At 38.6% G+C, this 14,136-nt stretch overlaps 1 protein-coding gene across 1 annotated transcript in view; it reads right to left on the reverse strand.

Annotated features, from left to right (window-relative positions):
- Window positions 1-14,033, reverse strand: part of AREL1 (apoptosis resistant E3 ubiquitin protein ligase 1) — a 37,063-nt gene extending 23,030 nt beyond the window's left edge. Inside the window, exon 1 of the mRNA XM_012656269.1 lies at window positions 13,923-14,033. The gene's annotated coding sequence lies outside the window, so the exon portion shown is untranslated. The remainder of the gene's footprint in view (window positions 1-13,922) is intronic.
- Window positions 14,034-14,136: the final 103 nt, after the last annotated feature.

Genomic DNA, 14,136 nt, shown 5'->3' on the forward strand with positions numbered 1-14,136 from the left:
CAAAAACGTAGCAGAAAGAGGGTTTATGGCAATGCATACACAAATAGCCACCATAAAACAAATTAGAGGAGACTACTAACCAGTAAAAGAGACCATCTTACCACATGGCAGGAACTATTCCCAGTGCTTCGTATGTATTAACTCACAACCCTAAAACAGACAATTATCCCCATTTTACAGATGAAGAAACTGGGACATAGAAAGGTTAAGGTACTTTTTCAAGATAATACACAATGAGTTGAGTCAAACCCAGACAAACTGGACCCAGAATCCATGCTGTTAGTGACTACTTTTCTACCTCTTTACTAAGGGAGACCAAGGTAGAAGACACAAAATGCTAACAAGAACAGAAGAACAGAATGAGTGAAAGCCAGCAAATCGAATTAATTGGCAAACTTTTAAAATTAAAAATAAATATATACATTTATTTTAAAATATAGCAATAGACTTGCCAAGTACATGAGCCAAAACCTGGGTCAACTAGCAATTGGAACAAGCTTAAAAGATCCCCAAATGAGAATAGTTACATAAACTATAAGAGATCCCTGTGAGAGAATGTTACATAAGAATTTTTAGGCCGGGCGCGGTGGCTCACGCCTGTAATCCTAGCACTCTGGGAGGCCAAGGCGGGCAGATTGTTTGAGCTCAGGAGTTCGAAACCAGCCTGAGCAAGAGCGAGATCCCGTCTCTACTAAAAATAGAAAGAAATTAATTGGACAACTAAAAATATATAGAAAAAATTAGCCGGGCATGGTGGTGCATGGCTATAGTCCCAGCTACTTGGGAGGCTGAGGCAGTAGGATTGCTTGAGCCCAGGAATTTGAGGTTGCTGTGAGCTAGGCTGACGCCACAGCACTCACTCTAGCCCGGGCAACAAAGTGAGACTCTGTCTCAAAAAAAAAAAAAAAAAAATTTTTTAAAATGACACTTTTAAGATATAACAATATAGGGAAATGTTCACAAATAAAATGTTGAATGAAAAAGCAGGCAAAATGTTGTTTACATAGCACAATCCCAACTTTAGAAATACAATATTATATAAAGGAGACTAGAAGGAAAAACATAAAAATATTAACAGTGTTCATCTCTTGGCACATAGAATTATAAATAATTTTTACCTTCTACCTGTATTTTTTAGTGTTTTTTTTTTTTTTTTTTAAGACTGGGTCTCACTATGTTGCCCAGGTTGGTCTTGAACTCCTGGCCTCAACTGATCCTCCTACCCCAGCCTCCTGAGTAGCTGGGATTATAGGCTCAAGCTTCCTCACCAGGCCCTTTTAGTGGTTTTCAAATTCTTAATGATGAAAGGATATGTAAGAAGTTCCTATTTCTGGAGACCATATATTTTTTAGGGACCTATTTTCCTAAAAAAAGGAAGAGAATAGGCAAATTATCCTTTTTTGAAATAAGGAAACAGTATAACAGTATAAAGAAAGTAAGATAGAATATACTGAACTTTTATTTCTATTCATTATGATCTTAGTGGGTTTCCAATCCTGCGATCAGCTAATTGAGCATTAAATCAAATAACTCCCAGTTCTAACATAATCTTTACTGTCTCCACCATGAACTACCACATTTACCCCATGTTTCAGTGCCTCTAGTGAACTTCAGGACTCAATTCAAGCACTCCCCCTTCTCTGGTCCAGCCCCAGGGCCTCTCTGAGGACTCCACCCACACCAGGCAGAATCAATCACTTCGTCCTCTGTGATCCTCCTATGTTGAAGATACCTCTATTATAACATTTATTAGTCCATATTAAAATTATCTGCTTATATAGTGTGTCTCCTAATAGATTCTAGGCTCCCTGGGGACACTGACTGGTTCTTACTCATCTTTGCCTCCCACTGGCTAGTATGGTGTTCAGCCCTATTATGTCAGAGTCTATACTTTCACAGGATCCCAGCTGATTGCTATGCATGCTGAAGTTTGAGAAGCATGGTCTAGATTCCAGAGCAGTCAGCCTAAGAAGGAGCCCAATATTTTGTATCTTTAACAGGCATACAGGTAATGCTGACACTGCTGGTCTTATAAACCACGCTTTCAGGAGTAGGAGTCCAGAGCAGGAGTCAGCAAACTACAGCCTGCAGGCCAAATCCACACAGCCACCTGTTTTTGTAAAAACAGAATGAAAACAGCCAAGTTCATTTGTTTACATATTGTCTATGGCTGTTTTAGCACAATGACAGAGCTGAGTAGTTGCAGCACAGATGCATGGCCCACAAAACTCTATTATCTGGCCCTTTACAGAAAAAGCATACCAATTCCTGGTCAAGTAGTCTTAATTTTAAAGCTACATAACTGCCTTATATAAACAAACACATTTTTATAAATCAAAGAAAGCATTAAAATCATTTTCTTCCAGTTCTACTAACCCCTCTAGGAGAAGAGCTACAAAACTTGTAAAATTATGCAAATGTTTCTAATTTCAACACTTATTTAAAAGCTTTATACCTCCCATACTCCAATTAGGAATTTTGCATGAACATTTTCCAAAATACATATTTCATACAATCATGCTTGCATTTCATCAAGGCTAATATTTCCTAAAACCAGTACCTCAGGGACCAAATACTGTATTCGAGTTCCTAAAATTATTACAATACATATTACTGATGCAGTCTCTGCTTTTAAAATGCTATGAAAACCTGATGTGAAAGCCCACTTCAGAATTCTGGTGCATACAGAGCTAGTGGCAGCACATAGGAGTTTCAGTATCACCTACTAATTTCCACAAAGTAAGACAGGACAAAAGAAAGAAGTTTGCTTTGTAAGATGTAGTCTCTAGCATTCTCTACACAGAAGCAACAGCCCTAAGTCCAGGGACATGAAACTAAACCAAATCATTCAATTAGCAAAAAGTGCACGGATTAGGGTGGTCTAACTAAAGAGGTTCCAAAAAATAATGTGTACCATCAGATACTTTGGATTATGAATGTACATTTACCATGGCTTAATTTCACCCTGGCTTATTCTCCCCACACCAAAATCTCACCATAAAAGATTGTCCTTCCCCACCAAATTTATACTCTTGAGATATTCATACAGTTGTATATTTCTGCTATCTTCGTTCAGCCAAGTTATATGGTTTTCATTTACACTTTCTTCATCAATCAGCCCCTCCAGTCTCTTAATCATTCCTAGGTCTTCTGTGAACTCTCTCCAGCTGGTCCCCAATGATATGGTAATGAGGTGCCTCCAAATGCCTGCAGCCTTCCAGGAACAGCCTTGTTAGAACAATATGAGCTCACTCTCCTCAGTTCCATGACACAATATTCCTGAGCAGGCCATCCCCCAGATCACAGAAAGCTACTACGCTGCCATATTAGACTATAACCCTATTCCATGCCTCCCAGATTTGGATATGGGGCATGCTAGAATGTACTAGAAGCCAGAGGATAAATGACACATGTACCGGCAGCATCTACTTTACTAGAGGATGAGTGGGAAGAAAAAAGTATTTTCATGTTAAAACAAGCTCATAATAATAAAATAGAATGTAATATTTGCATGGATTTCTAAAGATAAAATATGGCTATGTTAAAAATGTTCATAGGTATTTTGTACTTGATGTGAAAGGCTGCTTGGGCAGGTTCTGGCTCCCAGCCCCCAAGGGGTTACATATCTACTATCCTCTGCCACTAGAGGTACTTGAGCCAAAAAGTTTGAAAAGCACTATACTCCCCACTCAAATTCTGGTCTACTGTGCATTATCACCCATCCCATATACTCACATTTTAAATGACATTTTTCTGCTATGTTTCCCCATCCCTAGGTATCTGTATTTATTTTCTCTTTACCTAAAATCATTTGTGAAAACTTTATGTTGCATTTCACTCTGTAATTCACTGACTACCAACATCTTTAGGTGCCGCTGCATCATTCATTTCACATTTCTTGAGCATTTGCTGTATGATAGGCTGAGTGCTAAAAGCCAAAGTCACAAAGATAAATAAGACGGGGTCCTTTCTTAACCTTGATGAACTTGCTCCACCTCCATTGTGGGAGATGGGCAGTACAATGTGGCAAATGCCATGAAAGAGGAATAAACAAAGTATGGAAGGCAGAGGAAGGAAAGGTAACTTTGCCTGGAAGAGTGGAGAAGTCTTCACAGTAAAGACAATGGAGCTGATTACTTAAGAATAAGTAAGCATGGGGGGGTCAGGGGGACTAATATTCTAGGCAGAAAGAATGGCACAAGCAAAAGTACCAAGTCAAAATAAGGAGTGATGAAAAGTTCAGCATTATGAAAGCAAAGTGATTAGAAAGACCACTTGGGGCCAAATTAGGATGACTAATTCTAAGTAGTGGTTAAGAGTGTGAATCTTACTACTGAGTGATCTTGGACAAGTTACAGCAGGTTAACCTTGTTTCATTATAACATTGAGAAGGAAAAATAAAACTGATCCCTGGCCAGGGCCACTGTCTATGTGGAGTTGGCACTTTCTCCCTACGTCTGCGTGGGTTTTCTTGGGGTACTCCTGTCTCCTCCCACATCCCAAAGATGTACATGTTATGTTCACTGGCATGTCTACATGGTCCCAATCTGAGTGAATTGTGGGTCTGTGTATGAGTGCACCCTGCAATGGCATGGCATCCTGTCCAGAGGTGGTGTCTGTACGATAATCAGGTGAATATATCCACCAGACAAACAGAAATAAGCCTGTAAAGCTATAGAGATATTAACATCTTGAAGACACAGGGAATGGAAAAGACCACTGTGGAAAACAGGCAGACCAAGAAAAAGACTAATTATAGAACCCTGAGGGATCAACCTTACCAAAAAAAAAAAAAAAAAGAGGGGTTAGCAAGAAGAATCAGAAGAAACAATCAGAGGAGAAAAAATGGTAAAAGTGGTTTATTAGAAGAAAAAGAAAATGATTATTTCTAGAAATTAGTGGTCAACAGTATCAGACCCAAAGATTGATGCCAGAGGGGGCACTCAAAATTGGCCTTCGGGTTTTCTTCCTGAATTATTTGGGATTCTCATTTTCTGATCTAGCAACCTCTTCAATAAAATTTACATATTTTTCCATCTCATTAATAATAAGAATATTAATCTAAACTTGACCTAATACTAATAACTAGTAAGATCTTTGCAACTCAATTCAGCAATATTATTATTTCAAAATCATTTTAGTGCCTATAACGAATTCAGATCTAAACTAATCTGAATCCATTCTCTAATACTGCATAAACTGCTGGCAAAAAATGTTGTCATATAACTTTTTAAAATCAGCTTTATTGACGTATAATTTATAAAGAGCAAATATCACCAATTTAGTATGTACAATTAGTTTTGACAACTGTATAAAGTTACCGTATAAAATGCAATCATGCTATAGAACATTTTATCATTCCCAAAAAGTTCCCTTATGCTCCTTTGCAGTCAGTCCTCCTCCCCCAAGTCCCTGAGAAAATACTGACATGCTATCTATCACTGTAGTTTTGCCTTTTACAGAATGCCATATAAATTTAAATAATATGAAAAATAATTGTGTGTGGCATTTTTTCACTTAGCATAATGGTTTTAGAGTCATACATATTGTTATATGTTTCAGTAGTTCATTCCTCTTTATTGCTGGGTAGTATTCCATTAAATGGACATACTACAATTTGGTTGTCCACTCACCAGATGAAGGACATTTGGGTTATATCCAGTTTGGTGCTATTGTGGATAAAGCTGTTACGAACACTCAAGTACATTTCTTTGTGTGGACACATGTTTTCATTTCTCTTGGGTAAATATCTAAGAGTGGGATTGCTGGGTTATATGGTAAGTATATATTTAACTTACAAGAAACTGCCATACTGGCTGGGCATGGTGGCTCACGCCTGTAATCCTCGCACTCTGGGAGGCCGAGGAGGGAGGATTGCTTGAGCTCAGGAGTTCCAGACCAGCCTGAGCAAGAGCTAGACCCCATTTCTATGAAAAATAGAAAAATTAGCTGGGCATAGTGGTGCACGCCTGTAGTCTCAGCTACTCAGGAGGCTAAGGCAAGAGGATCACTTGAGCCCAGGAGTTTGAGGTTGCAGAGAGCTAAGACGATGCCATTGCACTCCACCCAGTGTGACAGAGTGAGACTCTGTCTCAAAAAAAAAAAAAAAAAGAAATTGCCATACTGTTTTCCAAAGTGGCTGTACCACTTTGCACTTCCACCAGCAATGTGCGAGAGCTCCAGTTGCCAACACTTGGTATTGTTAATCTTTTAAATTTTATCCATCCTAATAGGTGTGAAGTGGTATCTCATTGTGGCTTTAATTTGCATTTTCCTAAGGACTAACAATATTGAACATCTTTTCATGTGCTTATTAGTTATTTGTATAGCTTATTTGATGAAATATTTGTTCAAATCTTTTGTCATTTTTTAAAATTTGTGCAAATTTATAGGGTACATGAGAAAATTTGTTACATGTATATAATGCACAGTGTCAGGGTTTTGCCATTTTTTAAAACTGAGCTGTTTGTGTCCTCTTAACTATTGAGTTGTAAGAGTTCTTTATATATTCTAAATACAAGTCCTTCATTAGATTTACACTTGGCAAATATTTTCTGTGGTTTGCCTTTCCTTTTTTTATTTTCTTATAAGAGACAGGGTCTTACTCTGTCACTGCAGCCTCGAACTCCTGGGCTAAAGTGATCCTCCTGCCTTCATCCCACAAAGTGCTGGGATTGTAGGTGTGAGCCACCACACTCAGCCTCATTTTCTTAACAGAAAATAAACTCTTTTTTTTAAAGAGTAAAAGTTTCTACCTTTGATGAAATCCAAGTTGTCATTTTTTTTCTTTTATAGTTTGTGCTTTTGTGTCCTATTTAAAAAAAAAAATCTTTGCCTAACTGAAGGTGACAAAGATTTTCTCATGTTTTCTTCTAGAAGTTCATCTAAAAGTTTCACAAGAGAAAATCTCTCATCAAATTTTTTAACAAATTTTTTTTTAAAACTCCTGGATTCCACTTATCACATAATTATTCAGTTTTATTATCCTTTGTTTCTTTCATATTCAATGTTCAATAGCATGAACTATTTAAGTTATAGTCTATTTTTGAAGATTTTTATCTTTTAACAGATTTTTCCCCCTCTTCAATCTAATAAATGGCATGCCTAAATTTAGCCAAGGTTTTAGTCCCTCAGTTCTCCTCAAATCTATACAAAACGTCTGCACCCCTGATGCTGGTTCTTTTTTTTTTTTTTTTTTTTTTTTTTTGAGACAGAGTCTCACTCTTTTGCCCGGGCTAGAGTGAGTGCTGTGGCGTCAGCCTAGCTCACAGCAACCTCAAACTCCTGGGCTCAAGCGATCCTCCTGCCTCAGCCTCCCGAGTAGCTGGGACTACAAGCATGTGCCACCATGCCCGGCTAATTTTTTGTGTATATTTTTAGTTGTCTGGCTAATTTCTTTCTATTTTTAGTAGAGACAGGGTCTCGCTCTTGCTCAGGCTGGTCTCGAACTCCTGAGCTCAAACAATCTGCCCGCCTCGGCCTCCCAGAGTGCTAGGATTACAGGCGTGAGCCACCACGCCACCGTGCCCTGGTTCTTAAAACAACTAAATTCCACAACCCAAAACCTTGAGGTTAGGACAATAAACTATTAATATTTACACTTCTAATTCTAAAGAGAAGCTTTTAAAGATCATTCTTACCATACTAAGTCACTCTAACCTGTGAGGAGGCTGGAGAAAGTTATAATCACTCACTGGGTAAATTAAAATTTAGCTTTATAAAGGCTAAGCGGACCAAGACAAAAGTAATTCTACATTTCTCAGTTCAATTTGGATTTTCTCTATAGCACCATTCTCTTTAAAACAAGCCAGAGTTCTTCAGACTCAAAATGAAATAAAAACATAGTATATACGAAAGCATAGCTTAGATTGAACTGTCCCCTCGAACAGTTTGCCATTCATTCTCAGCACAGTTCAGAGAAAGTAGGAAAAAGGGATTCAAAGCTAATGTGGGTAAAACAGGGAGAACAAGAAGTGACAATTTACATTGCTCATTTTGTAACTTTGCAGGATGTCTGGGAAAAACAAAATAGAAAACTGGCTCATCTATGTCTCTGTCCCATTCTTCACTCTAAATCTAGAAAATACTAGCTTCAGTGTACTGCTCCCTCCTATCCTGATGTGTTTTCTATATACAAAACTGACTCTACTGTGCACTGTCCACAGAATCAGGACAGAGGCCCCCATGTTCCCATCCCATGGCAGCTTTTATGCTTAGGTGACCTTGGACCACTAAATCTTGGCTATAACAGAAAGATTTTAAAACTAATTTTCTGAATCTGACAAGCCGTCTCCCTCGATAAGTCTAGGAAGTTGTTATTTCATTAACTGTGCATGAAGTGGCAGGCAAACAGCCAGATCTGCAGCCCAGTCGGGTGGAACTGGAATGGTCACGCATATACTTAAAAGCTAACAAAATTTCTGCCTCTACTACCCTCGGTTACATTCAATTCTACTCTTATTTTTAAGGAAAATAAATTACTTATATAAGTGGAAGGAAAAGCAACCTTAAATGAGCATTTTATAGTTCCTTAGGATTCTAAGAAGAAAAACTTAACTATCTACAGAAATGGCAACCTAAGATGGCTCAATTTGGAGAAACTCACCACTTACTTATTCAAAACAAAATTTCTGTTGACCTAATAATGTCACCAAACAAGGATTTACTAATTTCTACAAATGTGTATTAAGAACCCACCACATGCCAAGCAATATGTTGGACCCTCAGGATTCCAAAATGAGTAAGACAGTCCCCTATCCCTTAGAAATACACAGTTTAGTAAAGAAGATGGACAAATAATTACGTAGTTATAGTTCCATGTAGTATAATAAAATCTATGAGATGAGGATGGGCACCTTAATCAGCATCAGCTGTTGGCTTCTCAGGAAACTTCACAGCACCCTCCTGCAAGCAAAGCCAACTTTTCCACAGAGTTAACAATGCTTTGGGAGTCAAAGGATACAAAACACTAACTACCTATGAAGTATTATTTATTCTCATGGTCAATGACTTTCACTCTTCAGCACTAGGCAGAGGGGATTACTGGACCACATACATAGCATAGAGAAAGCACTCATTGGAAACCCCAACCTATTTATCAAAATTACACATGGTCTAACTGGAATCTGGTATTCTGGATTGGGTCCTAGGACAGAAAAAGGACATTAGTGGAAAAACTTGTGAAATTCAAATAAAGTCTATAGTTTAGGTAATAATAGTACTGTATCAGTGTTAATTTCTTAGATGTGAAAAATGTGCCATGGTTATGCAAGAAGTTAACATTAGGAGAAGCTCGGTGAAGGGTATACAGGAACACTCTGTACTATCTTTACAACTTTTCTATCAATTTAAAATTATTCCACAATAAAAAATTTTTTAGTGGCTCACGCCTGTAATCCTAGTTCTCTGGGAGGCCGAGGCGGGCGGATTGTTTGAGCTCAGGAGTTCGAAACCACCCTGAGCAAGAGCGAGACCCCGTCTCTACTAAAAATAGAAAGAAATTAATTGGACAACTAAAAATATGTAGAAAAATTAGCCGGGCATGGTGGTGCATGCCTGTAGTTCCAGCTACTCGGGAGACTGAGGCAGGAGGATCCCTTGAGCCCAGGAGTTTGAGGTTGCTGTGAGCTAGGCTGACGCCACGGCACTCACTTTAACCCGGACAAAAGAGTGAGACTCTGTCTCAAAAAAAAAAAAAAAAAATTTTTTAATTACATATGATCCTCCACTTTACATTCTCTCTCCCCCTTAGGATTTTGATCATGTCTCCCTAGTCACTGCCCCAATTCAGGTAATGTTAGGCTTAAACTTTAAAACTTTACCCAACCCCTTTCTATAAACCATTTGCACAACCCTGCTGGGTTTCTTTCTTCATCAAAACATGAAAAACTAGATCAACCCTGGAAGGTTTTAACTGCTTTCTCTTCCTGATAGCTTCACCATATACACAAAGGAGTATCCTTGGATTTGAACTTCCCAAAGTGGACAAGAGAGGGGTTAAGATAACATGAGCTGGATCTCCAGATAAAAGCAAGGGAACACTACAGAAAATGTATGTTGCATGTTACTAGATTATCTGATCTCTGGCCAAAAAGTACAGTAAATAGAAAATACAATTAACAGATGTTGACTATTAGCATCTCAATACTAACAGGCAAATTGCACTGAAATGAAAGCTTTTAGCTGTAAGCTCTGAAAAACATGATGCAAATTCCTCAACTATTCAAGGTAACAAAAATTCATATAAAATCAAGCCAGGTGTGGTGGTGCACACCTGTAGTCCCAGCTACTCAGGAGGCTGAGAGAGGAATATTACTTTAACCCAGGAGTTCAAATCCAGCCTGGGCAACATAGTTGAGGCCCTGTCTCTTAAAAGAAAAAAAAAAAATCTGTTCAAGTCTGTTCTGTTAAAGTCAGACTAAATGACAAAACATGTTATCTACCATGACCTTTTGGTTTCTAATAGCTAAATGAATACTCATCTCTCTATTAATACTCATCCCTATCTTGTAGAACAGGCTTCAAGAGTCCCACCAAGAAAACACTATCACGGTGATATAACACAATATCGAGGGCTCAGATGTGCACATGTGTGTATACACACACACACACACAAACTGCAATAAGGTTAAACAATCTCAAAAGTTTGAAAACTACTACACAAAAGAATATTGGTGAAGGCTAAGTATTCATAAATCTTTCAGAGGAAAAAAAAAACAGAGAAAAATAACTGAAATTTAAACCTAAGCTAGTAAATAGCTAAAGTCATTTAAAAGGTAAATTATATAGTAGAATCCATTAAGGTCATAAAATCTGATGGGTTACATAGTATGTTGATAGTATTAAATATTACACAACAGAACTCTCCCTGAACCACTACCAGAAAGATGAACAGGTAGAGTAATTCCTCTAGAATATTTCAACTCACAAACCTCTAATCAGCCCCCTACGATAAGTCTTTTTCCAATACAAGACTGTGTTTTGTTTTTTTTTCTTTTAGACAGAGTCTCGCTCTGTCACCCAGGCTAGAGTGCTGTGGCATCAGCCTAGCTCAAACTTCTGGGCTTAAGTGATCCTTCTGCCTCAGCCTCCCAAGTAGCTGGAACTACAGGCGCGCATCACCAAGCCCGACTAATTTTTTTCTATTTTTTGTAGCGATGAGGTCTCGATCTTGCTCAGGCTGGACTCGATCGCCTGACCTCAAGTGACCCTCCTGCCTCAGCCTCCCAGAGTGCTAGGATTACAGGCATGAGCCACCATACCCCGCCTAGAACTGTGGTCTTGAAGAGTAACTAGCACATTGCCTAGGACAGAATGCGCCCTCTAAAAATGCTTTGTGAACGAATGAACTTGCAGCAGTAATTTACCTCTGAAGTATCCTTACAAACTAATTCAATATCAAAGCCTCAGGAGTGGAACATGCTGTATACTATGCTATCGCATTTAGGAGGCAGTTAAGTTAATTGAAAAATAATTAACAGCAACGAATGTCTGCTGGGGGAAAAAAGCCATGTCATATAAGTTATAACAATAAATGTAAAAACTGTAACTTGAAAATGGAGAAAGTATCTTCAGATTAATTTTTTTTCTCTTGATGGCTACAAATGTGAATCTACCTATAACTTTCTAACATTGAAATACAAGATGTTCTTTAGGAAATCTTTCATTATGCATAATTTTATCAAGAAATTTATCAACTTAAATTAGTAAGCTAGACCAATTAGTGAATGGAATGAAGTCCAAGCCCAATTATGTGTTCAAACTGTGGGTCCAATACCTTGAGCAATTTTTTCTCTTTAAGACTGCAGAAAAATACAAAACAACCCTCTTGACTGCTGAGAAGGACTAAAATCATTTCTTTTCCACACAAGTATGTGCCCAAAAGCAATTACTTTCTGCTCCCATCCAACACCACCTCCCCCTTTCCCAATCCCATCAAAGAATGCTATACAGTACCTGAGTACTTTAAATCTCAGATTGCAATACAATTACAAGGCAACAAAAACATATTTTTCTAAGTATGTTCTCATCCCCCATGGTGTTCCAACATTAATTTAGCTCCCTATCATGTATTAACCATCAAGGAAATCAGAAAATTCTCAGAATAGAAATTACAAAGTGTTTTTTTTTAAAAATTGTTATTGTTCATGGATTCCAACTTCAGGTACACATAAAGAGGAGAGTATTTTTCTGTCGGTGCCTGAATTGAAATGCAAATTACTACTTCACATGCAATTTTCCCTCTGAATCTATATATAATACTAAATACTAATCAGTCCCCATATGTTTAAAAAAATAACTGACTATGTTTACTTAAAAAGTGTATTGCCTAATCACCAAAAAGTGCATCCAAAAAGTGGCTGCTGTTAGCTCTACCCACAAATGATACCTTGGCAGAGACAAGCTGTTTCAAAAGATTAGGAACTTCTAGTGACCTCAAATGGGGTAAAGCAGGAGGCACATACAGTATCTGTAGATGCTTCCATAATAAAACTATTTCAACATCGAAAATTCCGAGCCTACAGATATGTGAACTACAAGCTATCTAAATGCATGCATGCCCAAACAGAAAGGAGAAGCAGAAAACCAGTATGCCTACACTCAACTCAACAGGAAGAAATCACCCGCAATTGAGCTTTTCAGGATGTGAAAACTTAATAAAGTTTCTGCAGTTTATTAATTCAAGTTCTAGTGCAACTATATTAAAATACAATCGGCATAAAATTACAATTCTACTACATACTCTTAAGTTGGTAGACACACATTGATAGTAATAGAAAAACCTGGGTTTACTTTATGATAATGTGTTCTAAGCACTTCTCATTTTAACTATGATAGGATAACATAAGTCCTGCTAGAGCTCCCATCAGACAGGTACTATTAGGATTATCTCCATTTTACAGATGAAGAAACTGAGGCGCAGATTAATTTGTGCAATGTCATATAGCTAGTACGAGGCAGAGCAGTCTGACTCCGAAGTTCATATTAATCCATAGGCCATGTTTCACAGTAAGGGCTATATGATGACCTCCTTTTTTTTTTTTTAACCTGATAATCTTTTTGGCTTCCATACACTAGGATAGCATCGTGCAATAAGGAAAATACAGGCTTTGAGATCAAACAGACCCAAACAGATCCATGAACAAAATCTGGGCTTCAGCTTCCCCATATGTAAAATGAGGGTACTTAAGTTATTGCGAAGGTCAAAGAAGGTAATATGAATAAAGTGCCAAGTGCAGTGTACAGGATAGGAGTTCTTAACCTGAAGTTTACAGACACCTAAAGGGTCCAGGGATGGGCCTCAGAGTCCACCAGGCTCATAAACTGTATCACAAATTGTGTGTGTATGGGCCCATTTTTAAAAGAATTGTTCCTGGTTTTGCAAAAACTGTCAAGAGGTACGTGATCACCAAAAGGTTAAGAACCACTGGAGTACACAGAAGACACTCAAAAAAGAGTAAGTTACCTTTCCCTTCTTGTTCTCACAAATTCTCTCTTTTCTTTAAAGATGACATACCAAGGCTTCACAATAAATGTCAATTGTTTCCCACCATTTTCCCGGCTTGGTAAATCATAATATAGTCAAGCTTATGCCCCAATTTTCTAATGATAGTCTAAAGAAGGCGCTCAAGCGCTGCTTTATCTCTCTCTTCACCAAGACGAATACACTATAATATACCCGCGGAGAATCGTCCACCTAGCTGCACAAAGCACCATGCCAGCTAGGAGAACCAAGTAGAGACCACAGCCTCAAGGTTCGGCGGTAGAGACCCGAAGACCCAGCGCTGGGGAATGGGAAGAACGTGTTCCCCCAAACTCCTTGCAACCCAGGATTCCGAACCCTCTACTCTTGTCCTCCATCTCTCTGGGACACAGGTGCAAGCAGGTCTTGCTGGCTCGCTCCGGCCGGAGAGAAACCTTACCCAAGCAGGGGACTGCAGCGTAGCGAAGCCCCAGCTCTGCGGTCCTGGGAGACGGCGGCAGCATTCAGAAGAAGACAACCTTCCAACCTTCCCGAGATACCCCAGTGTTCGTGTTTGCCTGGCCCGGGAACCGGCTCAGGGTTTTTCCGTTTCCCGAAGCGGCTTCCGCTTCCAGGCTATTCTTTGCCGGAAGCAGTATGTGGATGACGTAAAA

Source organism: Propithecus coquereli, unplaced genomic scaffold (genome assembly GCF_000956105.1).
Source record: "Propithecus coquereli isolate 6110/MARCELLA unplaced genomic scaffold, Pcoq_1.0 Scaffold5, whole genome shotgun sequence".
Lineage (NCBI taxonomy): Eukaryota > Metazoa > Chordata > Mammalia > Primates > Indriidae > Propithecus > Propithecus coquereli.